General features: G+C 31.7%; 1 protein-coding gene across 2 annotated transcripts in view; it reads right to left on the reverse strand.

Moving 5' to 3' along the window:
- The window catches only part of LOC123014888 (G-protein coupled receptor 52), a 23,569-nt gene extending 11,641 nt beyond the window's left edge, over nucleotides 1-11,928 (reverse strand). For both annotated transcript variants that reach the window (XR_006413349.1, XM_044414185.1), the window contains exons 1-2: nucleotides 11,831-11,928; nucleotides 11,667-11,726 (exon numbers count right to left, since the gene is read on the reverse strand). The gene's annotated coding sequence lies outside the window, so the exon portion shown is untranslated. The remainder of the gene's footprint in view (nucleotides 1-11,666; nucleotides 11,727-11,830) is intronic.
- Between the last annotated feature and the right edge of the window lie 266 nt (nucleotides 11,929-12,194).

Genomic DNA, 12,194 nt, shown 5'->3' on the forward strand with positions numbered 1-12,194 from the left:
TGTGTTTATAATTATAAAGTGGTGTGAAGAAAAAAGAGTTCTAAGATTGAAAGGTTGTGTGTAGAGCGTTTTATTAAAAATGTTATCATCTTACAAACAGTTTTTTTTTATAAAAGTCTATGAAGATAATTTTGGCAGTGCGGTAAAACTGTCACTTTACACTCGTCTGTGCGTAAAATGCTCAGGCGACTGTAAATACAGTCTTTCAATAGGTGTCAATTGTACGTTAATTTGACATTTACATGTCAGGAGGCCAAAAAATCGATTTTCCATTAATCTGCACTAGGAGAAAAAATCAACTGTTGAATTTGCTAGCGTGCTGTGGTTGATGACTGGTTTGTAATGACAGAGAGCTTAATTTAAAAAGCTTACACAACGTCAGGAAATTAAATTTTCCAGAAGTAAATTGCAGGAAAATGTGTGAATAACAAATGCTAGGAGTTTTGTAAAATGATTTCCAAAGTAAATTTCCGGTGTAGGGTGACATTTCATGTTTTGAGCTTTCAAACCGGTGGTTAACAAAATATTTCAATTTTAATGAAACAATAAAATACGAGTGAAAGCATGGATTAAAGTTTCTCTAAGCTGTAGCATACGTTGAGCGTTAAAAATGGAAACCATTAAAGAGCTTTATAAATACTTCTTTCTAAGCTCGTCGTAAATTATCTACAAACTTAGCATTTGTTCTCTACTGTAATCATCAACAATTTATGCAAACTTGCACAAATTTATAGTTAAATATACCAGACCAGCATAAGTATTTTAGTTAACGACAAAACTAAGAGTACAAACGACCGACTAAATTACATACACGTCTCACTTTACAACAGAATGGTATCATTTTTACTGCACAAAACAAACCTTTATTACACTCCTTCAAATGCACAATACTTTTTCAATGTAGACGAAATGAAATTTTCTCCATAAATAGCATTCTTCTCGGGAACTTTGCTAATTACATATCTAAAACAAACAGCCGAGACTAGACTTATTATTCGCGTTTTTGCGATATTATTATGCAAATCTGCTTCCTCTCGAAAAACTTTGCGTAAATTAAGAAAAGAGAATAGAATAGCAAATTTGAGTTAATACCCACAACTTTTAATCACTCCGCCACCTCACTTTTTAAAAATTTAGTTCTAATTTCATAAGTCATAACAATTGTGAATAATGTAGTGGATTAGCGAGAAGACTTTGGTGCGAGATGAGTTGTTCTCAAGCGGAAGTATGTTTCAAATAAGAGGTTCTCGACGATTCAGTCAATAATGCAAATCACTGCTCCAACCAAAATTCACTAAATAGTAACGAGATTTTATGGCTTAAATATGATTTAGAGCTTTTTCGAATAAAACTTGGAATTAGAGCTTCGAGCGTTCATCGAAAAACTGCACGTTTTTAAAGAAAATAAAAATGAAACAGTGGCGCCATTTATAAAATTTATTAGGGCCACGGATAACAGATATTAATTTTTTGTTCCGGAGGGGTAGCTTGTGCTGCAGAAAACTTAAAGGTGGTTTAAAAAACATCTATAGCTCTCAAATGGGTAATAAATAGTTTCTGTCAAACCAGTTTTTGTAGAAAAATAGTTTCGGTCATGTGAACTATTGTTCTGTTTTGCCGGTTACAAAAGGTCAGTATTTCATTTGTTTTTGTTATAAAAAAGGTTTGCCAATTATAATGCAAAACTTGTAAGAAATTTCCACAGCTTTATTATTCCAATTTAAATACAAAGTAATTTTTGATCACTCATTTTAATAGATCACAAGGTAATATTTATATTGAGGAATTGGTTTAAATTATCATACAGGGTGAATATAAAGTATGGAACCAAACGGTTTTTTTTAATAATTTGCCTCCAGAAAATAATAGTTAAAGTAATATAAAAAATGTGATCGTATTTTGAGAACGAAATTTTGTTTTGTTTTTGAGTTATGCGATTTTTTTTGTTAAAGTTGTAATTTATTTAATTTTTTTTAATTTTAAATATAAAGTAGATAGTTGTAATCCTTAGATGATAACCCTAATGAGAAGAATGGTTTTACGGTGCCATTTAAAAAAAATTAAAAAAAATTACAGAACTCAAAAACAAAACAAAAATTTGAGAAATTTTATTCTTGATAAAATAATATTATCTATTTCAAGTAGGTATTCTTAATTTTCCCGGCGCATCCACCAGCGTTGTGCTTTTGCCGGTATTATTGTCTGTTTTAATGTAACAAATAAAATTTTATAAGTTTATAGCCCGTAAATGAAATTAAATGTTCTGGTAATAAATTTACAAGCAAATTTATACGAAAAATTGTACAACTTTTTTATTTGACAGGAAATGAGAATAATGAACCAAGAAGTAAAATAAACTTAATATGAGTCGAAAATAATTAGCGTTTTTAGTAATAGCGTTTGTAGTAATGTCGCAACGTAAACAAAATCTTGATTTTGATAAGAGCAATAAATTGTTTCGTTACCTACATTTTTATTTTCATACCAAAAAGCACAAACTGTTTTATGCAAATATTTTCATATTTTTTGTAAATTGTAAAATATTTCATTTGCCAGACAATAAAAAGTTTTTGCTGAAGTTTGTGGTGAATCACAGCAAAAACTGCTACTACTTGATGAATTGTAAACACACATAATTTAAACGTTACAGCTTACCGATAATTTCACACAAGGATTTACTAGTTGTTAGTTAACGTATCCCAACACTGGTTGTAAACTTTTCAATAACACCCTCACAGTACCTTCATTCATTAACTTCAAACTCCTTAAAAACAAACCAAAAGAAACCAATTCCATGTATCGATCGTCTTTAGTAAAAAAAATAAAGACGGTCTATAAACCCAAAACCAAGCTGTTTCAATATTGATAGACACCACTTTGTCATTGGGGTTTAAATGTGACACTTTATATTGACAGTGGTGAAACCTGCAGTAGTAATCCATTTGATGCAAGTGAGTCGTATATCAAACCTGTCATTCGCTATAGTGATTCTTAATTTACTTATCTTCCGTATTGTGTTTGCACAATACGATTTTTTTACTAATTTTGCGCCTTATAATCAATACTATTAATTACTTTTTTGTATAATATTTCAAGAGCTTGCAGAGAAATAATAAATTACTATTACTTGAAACCGAGGATTTGTTTTGGAAACAAAAAATAAATTACAAGGAATTGTGTATGTGTCTAGACTTAGATGTTTATGGTAAGGTGCTTGGTCGAGATCTTGGTTTGTGCGTGACTTTTAACCTCATCTAAAAATTTCCTCATCGATTTTTATGATTTATTTACGACACCGCAAGTTGAGAGAGGTTTCCGGGAATCGACAAGCTTGGCAGCTTGTTTATTTGTTGAAAGAACAAATCAGAGATAAAATAAAGGTATCACGATTTGTCACTGTGTGTAATACTGCAGTTTAGGGTCTTGCAGAAATACTAAACTTAATAAACTTTGAAATGTTGGTTTTGGGTCAATTCTTTTTTCTATTATTTTTGCAAAAAACACTAACTATTTTATAGTTAGTCGTAAAAACGTAATTTGTTTACATCAGTCTTGATGAGTAGTTAGTTGTTTTGTAAATCGCACTAAAAATTGTAAATATTTGTCGGTTCTGCGACGTTCTAACTGGTGCAAGTTTCATTTTATTATCCGTCTTACTTACCTAATAAATTTGCCCACTCTATCAAAAACGCGACAAACACAGTATGATCCCATTTTTTCCTGAAAGGGGTTAATGATAAGTGATATTTCCTTGGCGGAATGCCCTTTAGTGTAAATAAGTATTTCAAGCAAAAGCTCTAGAAGCGGCCCATTTGCGCTTTTCCCTTACGACCCATTCCGCCTCGCTTAAAGCGGAAGGTCAAAAGTTCTTTCGTGGAATTATCATTGGCTTCAGGTGTAATCTATCTCCTTTTTTTAATGGTTATTCTCATTTTTGAAGGTGTCAAAGGGTAAATTTTATCGGTGACAGTTTACACTTGCATTAATTTTTGAACAACAAGCATGTTAGATTTCCCTTGTGGGTGCTTATGTAATGGCGGTAATGCTGAGTTGTGTCAGTTATGACTCGCCTAAATATTTCACCGGAATGGAGCAGTAAACGGTGACGCATGTTACAGGCCTTAATAACACCAGGCCACCCTTTGTGATTAACAAGCTTTCCTAATTAAATCCTGGTTTGGGTATTTGGCTAATCAACTGCGTTAGGTGTTGTCGGCTATCTAAATTCTAAACGTGGGTAATAGATCAAGTTAAAGAGGCGGCGAGGGTGTTATTGAGGGCCAAGCTGACGCCTTACTTAGGAAATTCAAACTGACATTAGATAATGCCAGGAACGGGTTCAAACCGGTTTATCAACTTTTTGAGTGAGAGAAAAACCAGTTTTGTGTTAAATATTGTGTTAGTAGTTGTACAGTTTTTGCAAAAAATTGTCTTGAGTGCGAAAACTGAACTTGAATTGTTCTACCCAGAATGCACCTCTTCCGGCTGACCGTCAAATTTCCGGACTGTTGGAGATTAACCATCCTCTCCAATATCCCGAGGCCACTCAGGCCATAAGTGGTAACACATGGAGACTTTAATAAAAGGGACGTCCGTCAATTTATTACAAGCTTTAAATTTTTCGAGCGATAAAAAACGCTGTTTCAGCTTCGGTCCAAAACACCTAATGAAATATTTCACGCACGTGTTTTGAAATAGTCCTGTTTAAAACAAAGGATGCATTAGTGGTTTTGCATGATTTTTGCTCAAAAATACACATTCGAGAAACTATCCTTGGGCAATTTCAGCCAACCTTGGGCCGGGTTTCCTGTAACTTGCGTGTTTTTGGGGATGGTGGTAGCGTGTGACCGATTATATCAGAATTAAAGGCGTTATCGGATTTTCCGTAGAACATTTAGACACATAATTGCGACGGTTTCTTGAAAAAAAAAGTACACAAAAATAGATAAGACAATAAAAGAACGATTTTAGATTGGGCTTTGAAAATTTTGGACTTGCACAACACGCAACCATATTCCATATATTCCATTTATACCCAGATTCTTTATATTACTTTACCCTTGAACGAAAATATCGACGATCTGATCAATTTTTATCTAAAACTGGAATTAGTGTCAGTAGGCGACACTTGTGGAAACGTGTACTTGGCATTTGGGAGAGAGTTTAAAAACTTTAAGAGATTGATCATTCGGTTGTCATTCCCACAATCTGGAAACCTTAGTAAAGACATTAAACTTTTAGGACTTATTCAATTTATCGAAAAAAATTAACTTTTTAACACTGGAGGCTTGGAGTGTACCAAACGTAAAGAATCTTTCATTTATTTTTGTTTTACACATGGAGAAAATTAATTGTTCTTTGTGTTTTAAAAAGCTCAGAAAACTTGTATTTGCATTTCAATGACTAAACAGTTTCTATTTTCTAAGTCAACTGAAAATTACACCCTTTTTTATTTTTTTGATGAAATTAAAGTGTTAAGTGTCAGCTTTTTATTTTATTTATTTTTTTTTAATTTGTTTCTAAAAGAAACATACAGGAAAGAAAAAAGAATGGAATTAAGCGTTTTTTGCTTTGAAAAAATTATTTAGTGAAAAATAATGTGCTAAAACGATATTTTTATGAAAATGTAAAAAAAAATTTTGACTACTAGTTGTAAAAGATACCATTATTTACTTTGTCAAGAGGTTGTGAACTTGTTTTTCTCTCCTAGTAGTCAATAATTATTATCATTATGGACCAAAGGCTATATTGTATTAGAGGTGGGTAAATGCCAATGTTGAAGGGTTGTTACAAAATTAACTAAAATATATATTATTATTGAAAACTATTACCATCACAAGTACTAAGGGAAATATTTCGAGATGAAATTAATGCAAAATCAAGACTTAAACTTCCTCATTAAAAAACCATAATCCCAACTCTAATATTTCTGTCTATGTCAAAACTGTCAAAACAACAAATGGGTTTATTTCATGTTAAAATACTAGCAGTAGTAGAGCTACTTCTAACTCTTCCTTTTCTTTCTTTTCTTTAACAAATATATTATATAATAAAGTTAGAAAATTTCTTTAATTGCTACAGAAGTATAACCTCATTTACGATAAAAATAAAATAATACATCCAACTTAAGTTAATAATTCACAAAAATAATAGTTGTAAATTACAACATGTTACGTCTGAGGCAGCATGTTTATTAAATAAGGTTATATTTTTTACCGTTGTATTTCTGAGTAATAAATATGCCACAAGTGAAAAAAATATTATATAAAACTCGGTAGAGAAGATTTTTATAGCCTCGCATTTATTATTTCTTTTGACGCTGCGCATCTCGGGAAATAAACAGCTCGCCTCTTTTCTACATTGTGATATAATATCGTATTTTTGAATTATGAAGTTTTTTTTCAATGGTATTTTACTGTAATTTTTTGTCAAGAATTGAATTATATTTAGCTAAATGTGTTTTTCAGTAATAGTTTTTGTTGAAAAAGAATTATAGTAGTACCTATGTATATAAAATTCAAAAATTTACAAACATAAAAAATAAACAAAAAAATTATTTTTAAAGAACGATCACATTTCTATACTACTTTATTATTTATCAATAAGATTTAAAATAAATAAATAAATATATAGTTCAAAGAATTTAAATCTTTTGTTTGCCTTACAAATTAAGAGTGCCTCTGTATTGTTTGAAATATTTTATAGTGAATAGTGTACAAGTAACTTCACAGTAGTTGTAACCGTTTGTGTAATCCTCTTACACCTCCTGGTTCCTACCATGCTAAAATCCAACTTTCATCAATTCATTGCGGTAAAACAAAATCGATATCCTAATTATAAGCCCTCCAAACTCAGTATGGAGTGTACCTATTTTACATACACAACTAGAATTCAGATAGTTCATTGAGTAGCAATTCTATCCTCTCACACATGAAACCGAGACGCAACTTAATTGATGATACTAATTCAAGTGGAAACCGAAGTTGCGGTTCTCTTAAGCACACTCGTGTCAATTGCACACGAAATTAGCTTTGCTACTGACGCCAGACGCAAAGATAACTGCTAATTATTGCCAAAAACATTTCTATCTAATCCAGAGTGTGGCAAACAATCCGACGGTAAAAAGAAAGCACAGATGCGTTTCATGTGAATTTCCAACTTTTTGCCCGTCTCATTTTAAGAGAAAATCGGAAACGTTAACACACTTTTTTAACCAAAAGGCGAATTGTGTCAATAAGTTTAGTGTCTCACGGGACTTCGAAATCGATCAGCTGTTAGCAAAATTGGTTTTGGATGTTCAAGTTCATGGATATCTTAGGCGAAATAAGACGCACAAAATATTGGAAATCGTTTACGTAACATATTGTAGGGAATGAAGGTAAAACCATGTGGGGGAACATTTTTATTTCAAGTTGTAAAAAAATTTAGCTACACGGTTGATATAAAAGGAAACATTTCGGAAGGAATAAAGTGCTGGGGGATTGCTGGCAAATTGCTTGTAAGGTTGGCTCGAGTTTGATGCCCAAATCGTGTACACATATTGACACATGAAAGTGAAACTTTGATTTTGAAGCAACTTATAGTGTTTTGATTGGATTCTCATTGTAAAAACTCTGTAAAACTCACAAATGTTCAAGTATTTAAAGACCATGTTCACGTCTCGTAAAGCTTCGAATAAAGAATTATTGAGTCAGAACCTGATTTTAAATGGAACTTCGTAATTAGAAGCGAGCTCTTGAAACGAAAATATTATTTCTGAACCTCAAACAAAGCCCTTCTTAATATCCATCAACAATAAGTCTCCCGGCGGCATAATGGCAAAGTTTGCAACAAATAGTCTGGATTATTATCACCGTAATATAAGGCGGCGACCTTCTCTGGATCACTCAAGAGTTAGCAGCGTTTCTGAGAAAGTAAATCCACTGGTGAAAGGTCAAACGTCACCTGCATATTCATCCCAAACAGCGTTCGTTGTACCAGTAAATAAATCACTAAGCCCCGGCTGCATCCGAAGGCGCCCCCAAGTAATTGGGGTTGAGTTAATCCTCAATTTCGGGGGAATCAGCACGACAAAGCTGTCAGGATTAACTTTCTTAAGTTGAAATTGGGTCAGTACAAGATCTGCATAGAATTTGGCACATTTTCGACCAAACCCATCCAATATATGATTAGTTCAGTCTAGCACATAATGAACAAACTTTGGTATCTGACACGGTTAATAATAGAACAGATTAACTTTTTAACCCGATTTTGGATTGTAATTGGCTAGGAAAGGGTCGAATTGATGGTTGCGGCTGGAAAACTCGCCGTTATCGATGGACCGCCGAATCTTTTTTGACCGTGCATAAATTTTACTGCCGAAGGGAGAATGTTGGGAAAAATTTTGAAAGTTTGGGAGTAATTTGAATTTATCGATGTGTCGCTGTTTGACTTGGTCTTTCGGATGGTGGAGAGCAAAGCCTGGCTGGAGGGTGCGGTCTGTTTAATTTGTCTGAGAATGGAGTCGGGAGATGGGGATCATAAAGTTTCATTAATTTGGCACAGGATGAATAATGGAGTCATTATCTGGAAAAAATGACTGTCTTTGCGCGAGCTAAGCGCAGCTGAAACAGGTTTCAGACGGATTTCGATAACAAATGATAGCTAGTGTTATAAGTTCACCAATACCCTATTACTTGAGACGAGATAGTATAAAAGCCAAATTTCCAAACTAATTTATAAACTAATGACATCGCTCTATTCCCTCTCTTCGCATTTAATATCGCTTAAAACAAAAGTAAAATATTACATTCATTTTAACCAATTATTTTTTTTAAGATCTCAGTAGTTGTCGTGTTAAAGTCATGCAATTTTTTTAAACTTTAATTTGCGTTAGTCCAATCAATGTAGAGAATGAAGTTGAAAAGAGACTTTTTGACTTTAGCTTAAAATGTAACTAGACACATTTTTGTGTAAGTTCAAGAACGTGATGCTAAAATAAGAATAACTTAATTTGGCAGAGTTCTTGTAGTAAAGAGCTAAAACAATCGGAAAGTTTGTAAAAGCATTCAAAGACGTTTCATTTCAAATACAACATGAGATTCTTTGAATATTACAGACGGAGTAAGCGGCTCTTTAAGTAAATAACACCTGCTATTTATACACAAATATTTTCTTTCAAAACGTCTTCTTTTATCTTTTTTAAGACGTGAAAAAAGTTCATGTTTTGTTCGGGTCAATTTTAGTAATTCCACTGAAACATTTCGAAGCGAAATTGAAAAATCCAACATCGGATTTAGTGGATTTTATTTTAACATAAAAATATGAAATATGATATTATCTGTAATCCTGCAGGTATGTCATAAACTTATAAAATACTGACAGGAACAGAAATTGAATGTTGCAAACGAAAGTTCAGTTTTCTGATTCAATTCAGTAGTTGCAAATTAGTTTTAAATATTAAATTAGATAGCATAAAACTTTATTTGGGCTAAAATAATTACTTCTTTTAAAAATGTAATCTATAAAACAATTTTGATCTGTGCGTAAGCGATCGGTTATGGAGCCATTAAAGTTGTCTAAAAGTTTTTCTAAAATTTAATCAAGTTTTTCAAGTCACTCCAAGGTGTCGGAGTAGTGAATTGCTTAATTTTAATAAATTGTACAAAGTTGTACAAATTTTTTGTCGCGCAACTTTTTTTAAACACAATGAGAACTAAAGCTACAACCTACAACAAGTAGGTTTAATGTCATCATAAATATAAGAAATGGCCAATTTGGTAATTTTTATGTGGCCATCAGTGATTATTCCTTGATAAGGGAAAATTATTATTTTAAAGGAAAATTAATTATTTTTTAATATTTGTACAATAACTGGTTTTAATTAATTTTTAAATTTTTGCAATAAATTGATTTTTTTTAATTTTAATTGTTTTATATATTTAACAAATAGTTTAACATAGTCAATAAATTCTTAAAGAAATTTTTGAAGATTTAGTATGTATTATTGAACTAAGTAAAAGAGGTACAAATAGACATTATTAATATTTGCATTATTACTGTGCATTATTAGTACATATTTGTATTTTTGGCATAACTGGTTTTCCCGGCGCATCCACCAAATTTATACTAAACCTTGATAAATCTTAGACAAATATAAATTTTAATAAATTTTAACACCGTTACTTTTAATTATAAAAAAAAGGTTTAAAATTATTAGTAGTTACAATCTCAACAATAGACTAGGTATAAAATTAAGCTACTCGTATAGCATTAACTTTTATTAATGTTAAGTTTATTTCTACCACCAAGATTGCTTAAAAAACAGATCATTCACATTACAAGTATTTATTTTACTCAATTTTTATTTTTTTTTGTATTTGTTCTGTTTCAATTTTATTTGAATTTTTTACTGCTTTTAAACTTTATGCATTTATTTTGGCACCCACAATAATTTCATTTCATCTACTATAGTTGTTATGTATTACAACACTTATCTATGGCGAAAGACAAAACAAAACTGTCATCATTTCATTAGGTTTCACTTCATTTTTATTAAAATTAACATTAAAATATCTTTAGTTTGATCTCTTTCAGTAAATCGTTTTGAGTATAAGGTTAGATTATTGTATATTATGAACATTTTTCATGAACGTGGTTCACAAATATTAAAATAATAAATTGATTGCCTTGCTTGTAATTTACAGACAAGTAAAAACTAATGTAGGATTTTAATTATATTTTTATGCAAAATTGAAATTACTCTCTTTGAAACAAGTTTTGGATGTCGAAAACAAAGTGAAATGTATGAATTTGTAAAATAAGCTTTTATATAAACGAGAGACACATTTCAGCCATGAAATGTTTGATAAAACATTAAAAATATTTCAGCATTGTTGGTTTTGTTAGAGTACAGTAGTTGACGTTTACATACATTTAAATTTGATATTATAAGTAAATTGTAAAAAAGTTTGTAGGATCCAGATGATAACGTCTGCAGTATAAAATAAGATAATGGAAAAAGTTTTGATGGCGTATAAGCCAGTGGCAAGCTACATTATTAATAGAAACTCGGTGTAACGACTTTTTGGTAAAGAAAGGACAGTTTACAACTTATGGTGACGAAATTATTGTACTTTTTTATTGACAAAAGTTAAAATATATTTAATTACTTATTAGGTGAAAACATTTACTTATTAGGTGAAAACATAATCATTGCTTCAAGATATGTAAACTTAAATAAAATCTTTGTAATTATTTTTGAATCATATAATCAAATAAATGGTATCGAAGTGAGTATTTATTGGATTCACAAAAATTAAATGTCTAACTAAATATACGAATTAAAGACAGCTTGAAGCACATTTCTCTTTTGAACAATTAGTCTTTTGGTACTCGAGGACTTAACTTGTCTTTAATGACAAATTTTCTTTTAATTTTAGAGACCCAAATTTGATTTAACAATTTCAACAAGTTCAAACTTTTGTGAACAAAGCAAAGACACAAATTTTGATTTTCAGATTTGATTTCAAATCAATTATGTAATGTTTTTGTACACAGTAAGCGGTAGTACCTACATAAACTCGGATTTCTTTGTTAAAAGTAGATAGAAGAACCTTGCATAATTTATGTAAAAATAAGAATTAATTGACTGTTTACTTAAATACAATTTACAAGATGATAAATACCTTAAAGTCGTCTTCAATCATTTAAAAACAGCAATGTCGAACCTTCAAACATCACAGCTCCTGAAAATGTTGCAGATATTAGTCGTACATCTCATAATACAGGATAAGGTGTCCTTTTTTGAAAATAATTTAAACCTAAATGTCTTTTTGCTTAAAATACACACCTAGAAGCGCAAGATGAGCCTCGAGGCCGCGCAATATTCCGGAAGTTGAGTACCGCTACTGAACATGACAGCTTCGACCGAAAAGCTCACACTTTCAGATCTGACCGAGAACTGATGTTCCAGGCTTAGCTAAGCGTCGAGTCGATCGAGTCGGCCGTGAATAGTCGACGCAGGCGTCGGATTTACCATCGTTACGTCACCGACGGCTGAAACGTCACCGTCACCCTCCCGGAAAGGGGCCAGAGACAATGCCCAATATAAAGCTGCCGCACCGGAGCGAGGCTCGGACTCTGATATATTGGAGTTAGCACCGTTTCAAAATCAATGAGTGCCCTTTCAGCATAGAGATGCTCATAAACAAGAA

Source organism: Tribolium madens, unplaced genomic scaffold, assembly GCF_015345945.1.
Source record: "Tribolium madens isolate multiple individuals breed KSU strain unplaced genomic scaffold, Tmad_KSU_1.1 Scaffold_97;HRSCAF=244;Tcas5.2_LG3a, whole genome shotgun sequence".
Classification (NCBI taxonomy): domain Eukaryota; kingdom Metazoa; phylum Arthropoda; class Insecta; order Coleoptera; family Tenebrionidae; genus Tribolium; species Tribolium madens.